Source organism: Meleagris gallopavo, chromosome 1 (genome assembly GCF_000146605.3).
Source record: "Meleagris gallopavo isolate NT-WF06-2002-E0010 breed Aviagen turkey brand Nicholas breeding stock chromosome 1, Turkey_5.1, whole genome shotgun sequence".
Taxonomy (NCBI): Eukaryota; Metazoa; Chordata; class Aves; order Galliformes; family Phasianidae; genus Meleagris; species Meleagris gallopavo.
In genome coordinates this window covers 182,179,104-182,197,301 of record NC_015011.2, presented here as the reverse complement: position 1 = coordinate 182,197,301, position 18,198 = coordinate 182,179,104, and the positions used below count along the sequence as shown (strand labels likewise).

Genomic DNA, 18,198 nt, shown 5'->3' with positions numbered 1-18,198 from the left:
AAAAAAAAAGAAGGGAAGAAAAAAGCCTGGAGAGCAAAGCAAAGAAATGGTATTTTTTTCTCAAGGGAATGTTCAGTTACAACACAACAGTCTATCATGAAACAATACTGTGTGATCGCATCACAGTCACAGTTTCAGTTTGATTTATGTGTTCCTGAGCTACTCAGTACCATGCTGTAAGAAGTATAATGCATTATTTCCAGACAAAACACTTTATTAACTTCCAGTTAAGGCTGAAAGTAACTACGGCTTATTCAGTCAAGAGTCTTTTTAGAAAACACTGAACAACAGCCTTAAGAATTCTAAATTTAGATTTCATTTTACAGAATAAAAATACTGCAAAAACTCAAAATACTAGAAGACAAAATCTCTACTTTTGCAGTTTATTTATTGTGGTCAACCCTGTTCTACTTCAAATAAATGGAAAAAGGCACTTATTTGTAGGAACAAATCCTTAGAAGGCAGGCAGAAGCCATGCGGTATTGGTTATCTCCCTGATTCATCTTACCATTGATCTTGAAGTATAGAATATTTTGTTTTATCATGCCTATAGTTCTGCAGACTCCACAGGCTCCTTCAGTCTCTCATCAAACCTAGAAATAGCTCTGAAGCACAATGGAAAGTTGTATCTTCAAGTATTTATATATATATGTTTTATCAATTTTGTTGTGAAGTTTTATGTTAGGTGTAATGTTACATTCCCATCTCCAGGAGGTGGAGTAAAGGGAATAGCTAAAAAACTGCTGTCGATTCCAACAATAAATTATGACTATACGGTTCACAGAGAGCAAGTCACTTTGCAGTGACAAAAAAGCCGCAAAAGTATTTTTGGATTTAAAATTATTTCTATTCCAGATACTTTCCCAAAGTATCTTTAAAAAGAAACAATATATTTGGTCTATGAAATGCTGTTTGTTTTGGTTGCATTCTGATCAAGGTTTTGGTTAGAAAGAAAATTAAAAAAAAAGCTTATAATAAGAGGAAATCTGTCTTCATCTAAAAGGTGTAGAAAAACTGGAGTCTTTCAACAATGTAATTTTTCATTGTCCCATGAATCACACTTTCTGGGAGAAGGGTTTTGCAGCCAAATAAGGTAGTTCAATTACTCTAGTGAAAATGCATTATTTATTGACCAAGAGGTCAAAGGGGACCATGTGATGCAGGGAATTTTCAGGACGAATGATGATCATTTGTTAGGAAAGAAGAAATGTACATTGATATGTGAGGTTATTATGCACCTCCTGATCACAATTTGACCTTTCTTTTGCTGGAACTATATGTCACCTTAAGAGAGATGGAAACAGGACTCAACTCACAAACAGGCAGAAGCCTTAACGCAATAATTAGAAAAACTAAATGAATGGATAAGTGAGAAAAAAATGGGCCAGTTTTGCACACAAACGCATGTGCATTAGTGGATGAAACAAAATTTTGTTATAGAGATTAGATTCCACGTATTCCTTCCAAGCTTTGAAGAATTATGTTTAGAAAATAAAAATGAGCTTAATCTTAAGGCAAACATTTGAAAGATTGGCAGTTCACAGACATCTGAATAAATTAAACTGTTCTACTAAGCCCAGTTTCTTATAAAAGTCACCTACTTTATTCAGTCTACCTGTCTTGCAAGATGTGGTATTCATATTTATATGTCACAAACGGAGGAGGAAGAATTATGAAAAATCCTAGAATAACTACATGGCATGATTGTGAAATGTTAAATAGTCCACAGATGGAGAAAAGAAATTTTATTTATTGCCCTAATGGATTAGAGATTGTATATGTGGCAAAGTTAAGCAAAAATACTATTACAATCAGACTTGCAGTGCACTATTCCATACAGGTGTTTAACAGGCTATAAGGGACCTGCTTCTGAGAGGATATCCAAGGGCTGTACTTCTTCAGGGCTACATCCACTGCTGCTGGGCTGCTCTATGGCTGCACATGGAGATCCACTCTGTGTGTGGTGCCCATGAGCTGCATGGGGACAGGCTGATCCACCATGGGCCTCTCCTTGCCCTCAGGGAACTGCTGCCTTTTAAAATCACTTACAGATGCTAAAGTAGCCAATGTGGAGACATAAATATTAAAATTTAATTTTTAAATCCTCCCTCTCAGTTATATGTATTTGCACCGGGAAGAATCAGGGGGAGGCCCCTCTACTCTGCCCTCTTGAGGCCCTATCTGGAGCACTGCATGCCAGCCAGGGGCCCTTAGCACAAAAAGGATATAGAGCTGTCAGAGCAGAGGGCCATGAAGATGACCGGAAGGCTGGAGAACCTTCTCCTGTGAAGAAAGGCTGAGGGAGCTGGGTTTGTTCAGCTTGGAGAAGTGAAGGGTCTGAGGAGACATCACTGTGGCCTTCCGGTACCTAAAAGAAGCCTATAATCAGGACGAAGATGGTCTTTTTACATGGTCTGATAGTGAAAGGACAAGGGGGGATGGTTTTAAACTAAAAGGGGAAATTTAGGTTAGATGCTAGTGGCAATTTCTTTATTCAGAGGCATAGAATAGGTTACTCAGAGAAGCTATGGATGTACCATCCACAACAGAGCAAAGGGGTGGGTGGTTGGAAATGGATGATCTTTAAGGTCCCTTCCAATTCTAGCCATGCTGTGATTATGTGATATTCAGATTACAGTTATCAAACTGTGTAAAGAAAACAAAACAACTTTCTTACATGCAAATTAAAAAACAGCTTCTCTGTTTAATATACTGCCAAACCTGTTAGTGGCTAAACACAGAGTGACCAAGATGAGGTAGTTGATAATTGCGCTTCCTTATATTAAACTGAAAAAATAGTCATTTTCAGGGTTGATTTCACTTATGTTTCAAAGCTGCCTTAGGAGAAAAAGAAAAGGAGGAAACTACATAAGTATTTTATGGACAAAGGAAGGCATCTAGCTAAGAGAACTAACTATGATTGAGGACAGAAGCTATTCAAAGATAGCCTGTTCAGTAACTCATTACTTTGGCAAAGCTGTGAAAGAAACATTATCTTATACAAAAACTAAGCTTTTCCAAAAATTACAAGTCAACAGATCTTCAACCACTGTGGGGGAAAAAAAAAAAAATCATTTTGACTGCACAATAAAATTAGTAAGACTCCTATCTGCACAACTATTGTCCAAAAAGGCTTGGGACTTGACATCTCTAGAGCAGATGAATCTTTTACATCAAAGTTTAAATTCACATTTTATCATTAAAGCCTTAGATCAAGATGATGTTAGAGAGTTAGCAGTGCTGAGTCTGCACTAATTAAGACCAAGAAACATTTCTTTTCCATTTTTTCAACACTTCTTGGCGCAAGAAATGTAAAAACCTGATGTAAATGTAAAAAGCAGAAGACAAGAAGGGAAGACAGATATATATACATAGACTGTTGGGAAATAAAGGATGTTGGCAATGCAAAGAAGCCAAACTATATTTTTTGGGTCAGGATACCTGAAATTCGGAGAATACTAGATGGGAGAGGCGAGAAGCTGTTTAAAGGTGAAGCCTGGCAGCTACCAGGTAAATGGAAGTTAAGATAATGAGTTGGATGAAGGAATACAGAGGTTGGTAGGTGTTTGGGAGTTAAATGAGTAGACTGAATGAGCAAGAGAGGAATCAGAGTGAAGTTAGAACAAGCCAAGCTCTAGGAAACATACTGGAAAGTATCACACTTGAGCCAATGCATTGAATAATTCCCAAACCAACACATTTTTTTTCTGAGATTCAGAAGTAATATAAGAGCCTCATCATTTTTCTGTTCAGTAGTGTATTTTGTTTGTTTTTCCTGGATGTTCTCTGGCAAAAAAAAAAAAAAAGTCTCACTCTTCTCATGCTTATCCAAAGACTAAAATAGCAAACTCTCAGAGCCCAAGACCTGCTAGAGAAGGGATTTTTGAGATAGGCTATTGAATAGACTACAACACCCTGGAATAATCTCTAGAAAGGAGGCAGTGTCTCAGTTAAAAAATAATGTTCCACATAAGACATCTGAAATCCACTTTTGTGTCCAATTATTAAGACTATGACATTGTTTAAAGAATATTTCTTATATTGAAAATGACAGATACATTTTAATAGGCTTCAGAATTATCTATGTAGCGTCACACAGTTTCAGTATTATGATGCACAGATATTTCCTTCGTCACTAATTTGTAGTCTTTCCACAACTTCAAAATTGCCTCATGATACTACCAAGTACTTCCTGGTTTAGCCAGAGTTCAGCAAAAACTGGAAGAACTTGGCAACATCTAGGCTTGAGGCAACTTCAATGAAGCATAATGAGTGTTTATTCACCCTATCTTGTTAACTCTTATAGTGAATGAGATACAGATAGGAAAAAACTTAGCTAGAGTAGTTCTGGCCTAATCCAAACATCAGAATTGCCAGAATTATGATCAGCTGTAAAACTTCCACTGCCCCGTTAATTGTGATGGAACTTCCCATCATAGGGGATGTCTGTCTCATTCATTGTAAGAAAGGAAACACTATTGAAAGTATCCTTGACTGTAAAGGGAAATTAAGGAAGGGTCTGTAGGGTTCATTACTTAATTTTTAAAGAAAACTGCAAAAAATGAATTTTCCATCTTGGATAACTTATCAATGATTTAAGATTCTGAATGAAATCAGAATGAAAGTTGAGCCAGAGCCCATGAGAACAACTGTATTCTCCTTGCATGTCCAAACATATTAGAGGAAAAACAACACTGAATTGTTACATGTTTTCTTCTACTCATCATGTCTGAAATCTAAGTATAATACATTAAAGGCAGTAAGATAATAGGGAAAATCAATTACCTTTTTTCTTTAAGACAAAGAACACAAAAGATTTCACAATATTCTAATTTGGCTAAAGCAGATAAAAATAATTTTGAAATAATTTTTTTTTCAGCTGCCTTTTTTATCAGAAAATAACTGTCATTGATAAAAAAATTCCATCCAGCTTATATATGAATAAAATAGGAAATGTAGTCTTTTTTTGTTGACTGAATTCCTCTGTGAAAATAACAAAATTGTTTGGACCAAAGAGAGGAGATGGCATCAATTCTCTAAACAGACTATTTCCACAATATTAATGAGGTTTTCTGGGAAGGCTGAACAATGGGTTCCACTCTTTCCATGGGAATGTGTGATTTTCCAATGGATATATGCTAAATTTAAGAGGTTAATAACTCTTTAGCAATGTGTGGAACAGTCTGTACAACTAATTCTTAATATTGTAATCTCTGAACAAAGTACTCAAAATGCAATAGAAGTCATACAAGAAACATCAACTAGGAAGGCAATAACAATAGCTTTTAAACCACATCATGAAGAGTTCATACAATTCCACTTTGAAGAATTTCTGGCTACTCTTTCTTAATCCTGTGTTGCTTATTTTAGCCATGTCTGTGCTATCTGGCGAGGTTGTACTAAGCATCTAATCAGTTTAATGAATCCCATCTGTTGCAAAAAGTCAGAGTCAATGCTGTTGTGCTGGGGACACCTAAAGATCTCACCACCTCTGAGTTTCTTCCATCTGTAAAAGTGTAACTTCTCTGTTTCAATAAAGTCTGAAGGGAATTCATCCAGGATGCTAAAGAATCCACAATTGAAATTAATGTATTAGATAAAAAATAAAATGTAGAAATGATGATTGCCACGTATGACAAAAATACAGTGATGAGTTCTTATGCTCCCTCTGTAGGTGAAGAGTGACTCTATGAGAAAATATAATGAGTGTTTGGAAAAAATAATTAACCATATGCTCTCCCAAGCCTTCTGCATCGCTTTTAATTTGTATAAAATATGAGCAGAGTCAGACACAGCAAATGGATGTTCCTACCTGCAAGTGTGCGCCATTAATAAATACACTGAGCTCAGAGACTCGGACATGCAGCATAACAGATGTGTAAAAAAGATAGTTGTGGCATAATATTCTGTATAAGAAAACTGGTAATAGACAATGATTGCAAAAGAGTAACAGAGTGGACTTGAGAGTGAAAATATTTCAGATTTGGCTCAGCCACAGTGTCCTAAATTACTTAGATATGTCATTTTTTAATGGCTTTTTAATGATTTCCCTATAAAAAGGGATGGTGTTCTCTAGATTTATAGAAGTTATGTTTAGAAAAAAAAATAACACCTTGTCTGCTGTCATAGACACAAGTCCATGACATAAAAGAAGACAAAATGTGTCCTTCTACAAGGATAAGCACCATGTATAGAGGACATAATTTGAAATTTCATAAATCATTTGGTTTTTATTCTCTTCCAGTTATTCTATTTGATTATTCAGAATCAGGATCAATCAGGAAAGTCATATGTGTCACACAGATATTTCTGTAATATTGTTATCGAATGTATGCTCTCAGAATGGGAACACATTCTGCAGGCAGTCTGAAAATTACAAAAAAAAGAAAATCTAAAACATTTATTTGTACATGAGATTACATTTTCCATGAGATTGAAAATTCATAGACAGTTTCTCCTTAGGATCAGTGGGAAAATCACACCATTTGGCTCTGTGAAAAACAGCAGCCAATAACTAATACTTCCTGCAGAAACAGAGACACTATAGTTTCAGAAGTTTGAACAAATGTTAATGTATTACAGGATTTATAAAATTAGATAACAGAATCTGAAATTATTTCCCAAAGATTCAGATCGCATTACTTGAGATGCTGTATTAAAGAACAATAGCTATCAAAAGAAGAAAAAAAAAAAAGAAAAATTTCTAAGGTAACAATGCAGTAAGATTTATTCTAAGGCTGTGCATTAAAATGGCTTTCTTATCAAGCATATTTTGACCTGAAGTGAAATGAGAAGCTCCAGAGGATAAAGACAGCTAGAAGGAGTTAATGAATTAACCTCACTCATAGAGAGAAAGGTAAATAAAAATTTTCCTGCTGCTTGCAGGATCTCATATCACAAAGTACTAAGACAGTTTTCCCCTTTATGTCAAACAGTTGCTTAAAAAATCACTTGTAAAATTAATGGCAGCAACTGATGGCTACTATTAAATAATATATACAAGAAGCTGACATCTCATTTTTCTCCACTGTCTTCTCTAATTTTGGTATATATCTTTATCTTCTTATGAATTTACACTTCAGGACAAGAAAAGCTTGGATAGATGCATAGAACACAGCCATTACTCTAATTCACTGACAATGAATGGAGGGAAGTTTGACCTATGGAACAGTAAAAAGTACAGTATTCTTGATCATGTAAGTCTGAGTATCTGAGATGCTCACCGTGCAGTAGAAGACTCTGGAATTTTAATGAACTTGGACTTGCTTCAAAGTTTTCAATCATTTAGTCCCATGATGTCCATCAAATTTAGAATACTGGACAAAGAATTTGTGTAAGGGGGATCAGTTCAAGTGACCTGCCGGTTGTAATGAAATGTACAGGAGTAGGGTTTTCTCTGTCACTTTTATGGTGACAGAGACACTGGAAGACCTCATAGGGGTCTTTCAGGGAGTACAGGGGACAACATGACACAACAAGCAGTATATAGCCTCCTGATGTATTTGTAGAATCCAGTGGTAGAGTTGACTCCCTGTCATATCAATACCAGGCTGAAGAAAGCAATTTGCAGCCACGGAAGAGCTCCTTTAGCTGTTTTGGTTTTTGGTCATTGATGTATCAAAATGATTTACTGCATTAATTTACTGAATCCGTCCAACTTCAACCACATGTCATGGGTTCACAGTCTGAAAATTGTGACCTTTACTTTCCTGGTATACCAGAAAGTTTTGCTGGACAGGAAAAGGTACATGAGGATTGCAGGCAGAGAGGAAAGACCTTGTCTGAAAAAGGATGAGAAACACAGAAGACATTGCTCATATATGCTAGTTCTGAACTGAAGAATTTCTTATTCTTAAATTCCATGGTTTGAGTCTTACCAATTCTATTACTGTCATATTCTGAAAAGAACACAGGAAAGCACATTATGCTATTCATCTTTCTTTTTAATGACTATACACTTATTAAAAATGGATCCTATATTTTTTGGTCCCATTGCACTGCTATGCAAACAGGGATTTTGAAAATACCTTTATTTTCAGGTATGTATAATTCCACTCAAATAAATACAATTAGCCCATTGATATATAGAGACTACAAATCAAAACAGTGAGCACTGTTCATTTTGCACAAATTTCAAATTTTTTAGTTTTTTCTGCAAGACTATGTAAAGGAATTTGGACTGCTGTTCTGCATATTTACACTAATACCATCTTTTCCATTGTTTCAGCTGGACTTCTTGGCAGAAATATCTTTTTTGGAACAAATATTTGCATTCTTTGCAGAAAACAAAACCAAAACCAAAACATAATGTACTAGTGATGTACTAGTATTATAGAAATTAAAATAATTCCAATACTAAATTTTGACCTCTGCACCTGAGACAACCACAGGGGCAAATCAAACTTAAACAAAGCAAATGTGGGTACAAATACAATGTACAGATGTTTCTCAGAGTACGGTTACCTCATTCTCAAATTACACAAGAAAGAATACTAATGAATATGAGCATAAATAATCAGGGAACTAATCAAGAATTAATGAATGCAAAGATAAATCATGCTTTTATATTTAGTTGTTATCCCAATGTTATGGTTTAATACAGCAGGCAGTGAAGCACTGAACAGCCATTTGCTCACTAATCCCCCCGCAATGGGATGGGAGAAGAGAATTGGAAAAAAGTTAAAACTTGTGAGTTGAGATAAAAATGGCTTAATAGGAGAGAAAAATGATAAGAAAATAATAATGACACAGGAATATACAAAACAAGTGATGCGCAGTGCAACTGGTCACCTGCTGCTGACTAATGCCCAGTCAGTCCTTGATCAGTGGCAGCCCACTGCCACCAACCAACCTCCACAGGTGGGAAGGCAATATGGCATTGAATAGCCCTTTGACTGGTTTAGGTTAGGTGTTGTGGTTCTGTTCCCTTCAAGCTCGTTGTGCACCCCCAGATTCTCCTTGGCAAAGCAGTGTAACTGGAAATTCCTTGGCTCTGTGCAGTGCTGCTCAGCAACAACTGAAAAGTCAGTGTGTTTTCAACATTATTACACATGCCATATACACTACTAAAAAAAAATACCGTCTATTTTATCCAAAACCAGGATACTGGTGTAGACTAATATATATATATTTAGGAAGTTTTCATGAATACCAATTCTTTTTATCTTGTCCTTAGGAATGATCCTATAGATTAAATACTTTGCTACAGACTAAGATTGCTAATAGAAAGAAAATGATGCAGTCCTAGTTAGGTGCTGGTTTTGGTAGCAACAGGAGTGTTCTTTCTATCTGCATCAGTAATGTAGAAAGACTATGTCATTTGCTCAGAAAAAAAAAAAAACAGCAACAACAAAATCTTTTTTTTTTTTAATTTTTGAAAGTAAAATACAGGCTAAATTATAATTAAATAAGACACCTTTTTCTTTTCTTAAGGATAATGCTAATAAATTCAAATAAAATTAAGCATTTCGAAGTCTTTGTTAGTTGTTTTAATGATGGACACATATTTTAGCTAGCACTTAACACCCCACGAGAGATAACAGAAAATATTGGACTCCTACAAAATTGACTTTGAATACCACATGAGGATTAATATATTCTGTTTCTGTGTAGAGACTGTAAAGCTACATTCAAACTGTGGGATTTGAGAACATTTCCCAGAAGGCAGCGCTTACTCTGCTAATGTAATTTTAAGGTGGAGACCTCAGGGTGCAGACCTCATTTCCCTTTCTTTAATATGGAAAAAAGGAGGTAAAGCCAAGTTCTAAGGCAAGCAGAGTCATAGTGTAAGTCAACAGATTTGCAAGATTGGAGTCATGATCAGTCACGAGGAGTGTATTGGACAGAAAGGATGCTCCACAGCCCTAAGCCTCTGAAACCATACTATGTGAATATTCATCCTGATTTTATAAAATCAACCCATTTTAGTAGAACAAACATACAAGTATGTATGTGGATGAAACCACTAATAACAGAGGGACTTAAAACTCTGCAGAATGAGTCTGAATTTTCAGGAAAAACTTTCAGAGGTATTTGGCTGTCTTTTGCCACTTCATCAGCTAAGCAGCTGACATTCTAACTAAAAAGTACTTACAAGCAGTTTTAATGTTTTCATATTAAAGAACAGAATTAAAGAACCATAATATTAACTTAAAATTTAAAACATTCAACCCAGTGGTAAGTGAATAGAGTTGGTATTTAGCATTCAGATAATGGCTTGAAATTTCTCCTGGAAATTCTGTAATCATCATAGTGTTTCACAATTTTCAATTTATCAATACTGTTTAATTTTTAGTCTTGAATAATACCTTCCTCATCCTTTATGCTATCTATATTGCTTCTGGAGCAGACTTACAACATGATTGAATAAATGTATACTAACGTCTGAGGTGCTTGGATTAAAAAAAAAAAAAATCTAATAATCAGCATGGGATTCAATCAGACTTCTACAGAATAGATGAATCTTATCCATTGGTGCCTTTAAGGACTAGAGATTTCAAATAGACGACAGTGAAGTTCAACAGGTGAAAAGTACACATAAGTTGAAAGTTCTGGTTTAATAAACTATAGTCTCATTGTAAAGCCTTGCCCTGTCTCAGCACATTATTATAGAATCTTCATTCCAGCAGGAATTAAAAGATGCATCTGTACTGATAATAACAATGAATAATTAAGAAAGCTTGGCTGCAATCTTCTTGAGGATTCCAGTCTGAAGTGTGTTCCACCTGATTACAACTGGGAATTTCTTAATTTCACATTTAGAATCATTGCACCTCTTACTAAACACATAGCTAATCACCACTAAAAACCTAGATACAATTTCTTCAGTGTACAGACTAACTACATGTTGATTAACATTCAAAGAGATTGTTCATGTGTCCTTTTAGAAACTAGACTATAGTATAGTAATAGAAATATATTTGGGGGATATTAGGATAACATGCTATTAGCCTTTTAAGACAGCCCAAGCAGACCAGATAAGTAGGTTGAACAGCTGAATGGGTCACCAGGGTTCAGAGACTTCACATAGTCATATGAAAGTTTCTGGACTTAACCCTAATCTGCCGTTTTTCATGAGGGCAAGCAGGCCAAGAGAAGGTGGATTGGCATGGTTCTGGTGCAAACAGGGGCAGCAGTGTGACCACGCCTGTATATACAAGGTTGTGCCCACACAGAGTGACAGCAGGGTTTCGATGTAAGCAAATTCCCAAGGGACCTGAGCTATGGGAGTTATTTATCACAATATGTTTAAATAAGCCTTGGAAGTCTAGGATGTCTGTCACATTCTGGAATCCACACTGATGATGCAGTTGCTGTGTCAGAGCAGTTGGCAGAGTCACAGGGGGAACTGTGACGTAGTTGCCCCAGGGAGCGTACAACAAGGTCCGCACTGCTCAGCCAGCCCAGGCCAAAGGACAGCACAAGAGTGAGCAGAGGCAGAGGAGAGAGGGGAGGAAAGAGTGCAACGAAGGAAAGGCCTGGGCCCTGGGCAAGGAAGCAGGGGGGGCTGTGATGCAACACACTGTGCATCCTCCTCCTTCATTTTTTAGTGCCAGAGGCCAAGAGGACAATGTGGCAAGACCTTGGAACACTCCCGTCTTATGCTGCTCAGATGGAGAGGTGTTCCACATTCGAAAAGAACATTGATACAAAGATAAGTAATCAAAATAACACCAGCCTGAATGTACCTGTAGGCATGAGCTGCTGACAAGAAACGTGGTGATACCATGGGCATGGCAGAGCAGGTACAATGTTGGCAGTTCCCTGTGTCACACAGGCACAAGAGAAACAGCCAGCATTGAGATATCAAAAGAACTGCTGCACAACTCGGACAGCTCAGCAGAATAGTGCAGAATAGTGAGCTGATGCTGAGGTGAAAGAGCAGGAGATCGCAAAGAGAGGAAGGCCTGGGACGTTATCTAGGAGGTTGGGCTGGCTGTCTTACAATTGAATATGTGTCCTCCTCCTTTGCCTTTGAGTGCCAGACACCTAGAGAAGACCGAGAAAACATCTTGGACCCCTACTGTCCTCCACTGCTCACATGGTGAGATGTCCCACCCTCTATACGGACATCAGTCCAAAGATATGTATTAAAAACAACTCCAGGCTGGCTGTACTTGTACGCATCAGCTGCTGGCAACAGCCTCTATGCTGTAATGGGCATGGCACAAGAGGTACAATGTTTGCATTTCCCTGTGTCACACAGGCCCTGGTGACTTGACAGCCACAGGGAGATCACAAAGAGTTGCAACCCTTTGCCAGATTAGGCAAAGCTGAGAGGGATGTGGTTTCAATGCTGCCATGTGATGGCAGGAAGAACTGTGAGGAAGGGAAAGGTGGGGGTTTGCCAATGGCAGGGAAACAGATCTGTTTTTGATGCACTCTTTTCTTTGAGGGCCATAAAAAAAGAAAAGACCGTGCCCACACCTTGGTCCCCTCCTGTCCTCTGGAGCCCAGCTGGTGAGATGTCCCACCTTCTGCAAGCACATCAGTACAAAGATATGTATTCAACATAACTCCAGACTGGCTGTACTTGTGGGCATCAGCTGCTGGAAACCGTCTTGGTGATGCCATGGGCATGGCTCAAGAGGTACAATGTTTGTATTTCCCTGTGTCACACAGGCCCTGGGGATTTGACAGCCACAGGGAGATAATTGAAAGAGTTGCAACCACCTGCCAGATTAGGCAAAGGTGAGAGGGATGTGGTTTCAATGCTGTCATGTGATGGCAGCAAGGACTGTGTGGAATGGAAGGGTGGGGTGTTTGCCATGGGCAGGGACACACATCTGGTTTTGATGATCTCTTTGTCTTGGAGTACCAGATGCTTAGAAGAGACTGTGCCCACACCTTGGTCTCCTCCTGTCCTCTGGTGCTCAGCTGGAGAGACGTCCCACCTTCTACAAGGACATCAGTACAAAGATATGTATCCAACATAACTGCAGCCTGGCTGTACTTGTGGGCATCAGCTGCTGGCTACTGCCTCTGTGCTTCCATGGGCATGGCACAAGAGGTAGAAAGTTTGCATTTCCCTGTGTCACACAGGCCCTGGGGATTTGACAGCCACAGGGAGATAATTGAAAGAGTTGCAACCACCTGCCAGATTAGGCAAAGGTGAGAGGGATGTGGTTTCAATGCTGTCATGTGATGGCAGCAAGGACTGTGTGGAATGGAAGGGTGGGGTGTTTGCCATGGGCAGGGACACACATCTGGTTTTGATGATCTCTTTGTCTTGGAGTACCAGATGCTTAGAAGAGACTGTGCCCACACCTTGGTCTCCTCCTGTCCTCTGGTGCTCAGCTGGAGAGACGTCCCACCTTCTACAAGGACATCAGTACAAAGATATGTATCCAACATAACTGCAGCCTGGCTGTACTTGTGGGCATCAGCTGCTGGCTACTGCCTCTGTGCTTCCATGGGCATGGCACAAGAGGTAGAAAGTTTGCATTTCCCTGTGTCACACAGGCCCTGGGGATTTGACAGCCACAGGGAGATAATTGAAAGAGTTGCAGCCACCTGCCAGATTAGGCAAAGGTGAGTGGGATGTGGTTTCAGTGAGGACTGTGAGGAAGGGAAAGGTGGGGGTTTGCCATGGGCAGGGAAACACATCTGGTTTTGATGCTCTCTTTTTCTTTGAGAGCCATAAGCCAAGAAGAGACCGTGCCCACACCTTGGTCCCCTCCTGTCTTCTGGTGCTCAGCTGGAGAGATGTCCCACCTTCTACATGGAAATCAGTCCAAAGATATGTATTCAGCGTAACTCCATGCTGGCTTTACTTGTGGGCATCAGCTGCTGGAAACCGTCTTGGTGATGCCATGGGCATGGCTCAAGAGGTACAATGTTTGTATTTCCCTGTGTCACACAGGCCCTGGTGACTTGACAGCCACAGGGAGATCACAGAAAGAGTTGCAACCACCTGCCAGATTAGGCAAAGGTGAGTGGTATGTGGATTCCTTGCTGCCATGTAATGGCAGGAAGAACTGTGAGGAAGGGAAAGGTGGGTGTTTGCCATTTGTGAATAAACACATCTCATTTTGATGCTCTCCTTATCTTTGAGTGCCAGTGGCCTTGATTGGAATTGCTCATATCCTGTTCCCGTCCTGTCCTCTGGTGCTCAGCTGGAGAGATGTCCCCCGTTCTACAAGTACATCAGTTCAGGGCAATGTAATCAAAATCATAGCTTCCTGTTTGTGATTTTAAGCATCTGCACCACACTCTGTGATGCATTACCCATGTCTTATTGGGCATATTCTGGATTGTGGCTTAGTAACTTTGATAGCATAGGGCAGTTTTCCTCTGGCTGCCATGAGATATGGAATTGATAGTCTTGAACTGCGTTAAGAGTTGTACTTAGGAATGGACTGCTGCTTATCCTTTTGTTGGTTCACATCATCCTGATTTTGAAAGACACAGATCCCTCCTGCTCACACTCTTCTTTGACTCTGCCAGTGGTTTCTGCAGCCACCTCTAAAGTCACAGACTTAAGAAGCGGGAAACAGCCTCAGACTCTACCTCACCATGGCCTTTCACTCAGCTAGAAACTCCCCATCGCTCTGGACAGAGGAAGATCTTCATCACTTGCTCACATTACAATTTTATGTTTCATAAATATGTTGCCTATATCTTCTGATCTGTACTGTTTTTGTGGGGGAAAGACATATGAGCCTTTATTGTCGTGATTTCCTTGCTGATTACATAAATAAAAGAATTATATTTATGGATATTTGTATGCTTCCCAAAATGTATATAGATACGAAGGGATTGCATTAAATGTATGTTTTGGAAAGAAAAAATGTGATATCATTATGTTTTTCAGAAGATGTTAAGACATTTTTTAGCATATAAAGAGTATAACAAAAAGAGCTGTCATGATAAATATCAGTGATGTTGCTACACATCACTTTCTCAGCAGGCGGACAGCTCTAGTGCAGTTGTGTTCTGCATTGAAGCAAGGAATCACCTCAGCAGGGCAACCAAACTCCTATCAGCTATGAGCTGCCGAGTGACATTGCCTTCCACACGGCAGCAGTTCAAGCAGACAAGGATGGAAGAGAATCCCACCCCACCTGGGGGACTGGCTCATCTATTGGCTGCCTCTCAAACAAATCTGGTCATGGTTACCACTAAGTAGAAAGCTCTTGCTAAAGTGAATGCAGCTACACAGACAGAGTGCCTGCTCAAAAACACAGCTGCTCTGGCTGCAGGGAATGCCTGAGTCTGCTGCTGATGGTGGAGGATGGCAGTGATGCCACGTGTGTAAGGTATGAGCAGGAGAATGATCTGCTCAGTACAATGGCAGAGCTCAAAGAGGAGGTGGAGAGATTAAGGAACATCAAGGAGTATAAGCACGAGAAAAAACAGTGGAACAACTCCTTGCCATACCTATGAGAAAAATAAATACGTAGCTAAGGCTTGTGCCATCGCAGAAATTTTGGCTTTTTTGACTGTAAGGCAGCTGACCTCATTCCTGGGATTATGGTTGGTACCTAATTGCTCCTCTCTGATGCTCCTTCCTCCTCAAGTTGTTCCTCTGTGTGGTCTTCCCTTCACTGGGCAATTCTTCAAGAAGTACTCCAGCATGGATCCTTTCCATGGTGTGCCCTCCTTTAAGGAACAGACTGGTCCAGGATGGACTGCAGCATGCATATCTGCTTTCGCCTGGTCCTCTCCTTGAACTGCAGAGAAATATGCTTTAGTTTAGCTCAGTTCCTTTTCAGAAACAGCCTGTCTCAATCTGGATCATGATGTGGCTGCGGGCAGGAAGTGCTGTTCAGAGGAAAAGGCAGCACCCATCGAGTGGCTCTGGCCTGAGTGACATGGGGGGTACCTGAGTGTTGGTGTGGTTTTTCTTGTCCCTTCAGGGGATCAAATCACGTCCAGAAACATACGATTGGTTTGCTCCAACAGTTTAATTTACGGTGGCCCATGCTCTTAAACAAAACCATGTGACTGCCCAGGAGGGTTTGAACTCCACCCCTTTTTGTTTCTACACTAAGCATGAGCATAAAGAGGGATGAATATTTAAGAAGTCACAAGTACTGTGGCAGGAATGATGATACAGAATACATCCACACTTCTGTTTAGCCAGGATACATCTGCTGAGAAAAAAATAACTTGTACATCTCAATTTAGTTTCTCATGGGTAAAATTTGTGTTCCTCACAGAGGCATTTATGAAAGCAACACCATTTTTTTTTTGTATCTTACTTAAGTGCTAGGAGACTAGTGATGTACTATGAATCTGTATACATCCCTCGTGGATTACATATGTGCATTACAAACAAGCAATGTGACAGCTAGTTTGTGCAATTTTAAGTTACTTGTTTTGAACCAGGCAATGAGAAACACAATGCACCCACATTATGATTTACTTTTTTTTTTTTTTTTTTTAAACTGGCATTGCTCAGGATTTCAACTACATGAAAACTTTCCAAATATTAGTAAAACTCTTTTTAAAGTTCTTGAGTATTCTTGAGAATGGTACCTGGCTGCTATTTGGATTCAAATATTCTTCTTACAACACATCTTCACTTACAAGATGTTGGGCTACATGACTTTTTAGTAGCAAGTAATTAAATCTTCACCACAGTGGAAATTGGAAATGCCTTCACCTTAGAGGGCAGCCAAAATGTGATTTCTCTATCTTACATTAAGAGACACTCATGCTCTCATACTCTGTCTGAAGTACGGATGAAAAAAAAAACAAAAACACAGGTGTTCCTTTGTTCTTCATGAACTATATGTGAATACACTCCTGTTTAGAAATCATGAGAAATTGTACCAATGAGAATATAGTTTCCTGTATATTCTTATACTTTCTATTCTGTATTAAGTGAAAAATTAGCATCATTCCTCGTACTTATCTTCCTTGCCTTCATCTTTGATAGACTACCAGATCAGGAAATATACTGTGAGAAATAAATAATTCTCGGAGAGCTGGGAATGCTGAAAGAAATATGACTAGGTTGAAAGAGCTGCACAGAAGTTGTATTGGCAATACTATTTTTAGCTAAATCTGCACACTGTACCTACAGAAAATGTTCTCTTTAATCACAGAATCATAGAACGTTTTGCGATAGAAGAGACCTATAAGCTCATTTAGTTCCACCCCCCCTGCTATAAGCAGGAACACCTCTCTCTACACCAGGTTGCTCACAGCCCCATCCAGCCTGGCCTTGAATGCTTCCAGGGAGCGGGCATTCACAACCTCACTGGCAATCTTTCCAGTGTCCCACCACGCTCACAGTAAAGAATTTCTTCCTACTATCTAGCGCAAATCTACCCTCCTCCAGTTTAAAACCAGTTCTTCTCATCCTATTGCTGCATGACCTTATAAAATGTCCCTCCCCAGCAAACCCCCTTCTTGATTTCTTGAACAATATATTTTAAAATATAATTTTATTCAGAGGGAGAATCTACACTGCACTTGCATCAAACATCATCAGTGTTGTTTGATCACCATTTTCAGTGCTGCTGTGCAATTCAAGCTCTGTAGCTGGCACAAACAGTACTCTTGGGGCCATCTTCTCTATGTGAGATACTGGTGGGATGAACCATAGCTCTCCTTACTCAGATATTCTTCACCCAATCAACAAAATCTATGGGGTATATGTTCAGGCAGAATACAAATATGGGGAAAGAAGGCATTCCCTCAGGTCTTCTTCATCTTATCTGCTCCAAGCCCTTTGGGAGTGCTTGTTACTGTGGGTGTCATGGGTGGAAAGATTCATTAATCCCTATATAGATGGACTACAGAGATCTCTGGATAAACCATTTGTGTTAATCTGTAATTCCAGCATACTGACAAATTTTGTCCAACTAGCACTTAGAAAAATGTGCAATTCTCTAAAACTTTCAAAGCAGCTTAATAGAAGGTATCTCTAACAGATCATAGAATTATAGAATAATGGAATCATAGAATCATAGAATGGCCTGGGTTGAGAAGGCCCACAGTGCTCACCTAGTTTCAACCCCCCTGCTATGTGCAAAGGCGCCAGCCACCAGAGCAGGCTGCCCAGAGCCACATCCAGCCTGGCCTTGAATGCCTCCAGGGATGGGGCATCCACAGCCTCCTTGGGCAACCTGTTCCAGTGTGTCACCTCCCTCTGAGTGAAAAACTTTCCCCTACTATCTAACCTAAACCTCTCCTGTCTTAGTTTAAAGCCATTCCCCCTTGTGCTATCACTATCCACCCTCGTAAACA

The 18,198-nt window shown here is 39.3% G+C and overlaps 1 long non-coding RNA gene across 4 annotated transcripts; it reads left to right on the top strand.

The window, feature by feature from the left end:
- Positions 1-11,266: 11,266 nt before the first annotated feature.
- LOC109365493 lies at positions 11,267-14,668 on the top strand. Of its 4 annotated transcripts, none has more exons than XR_002111144.2 (6): positions 11,267-12,690; positions 12,821-13,110; positions 13,241-13,530; positions 13,635-13,930; positions 14,060-14,140; positions 14,446-14,668. It is a non-coding gene; the product is annotated as an uncharacterized LOC109365493 (long non-coding RNA). The 4 variants fall into 4 exon arrangements; XR_002111142.2 differs by having other exon boundaries at positions 14,060-14,160; XR_002111145.2 differs by lacking the exon at positions 14,060-14,140 and having other exon boundaries at positions 11,269-12,690.
- Positions 14,669-18,198: the final 3,530 nt, after the last annotated feature.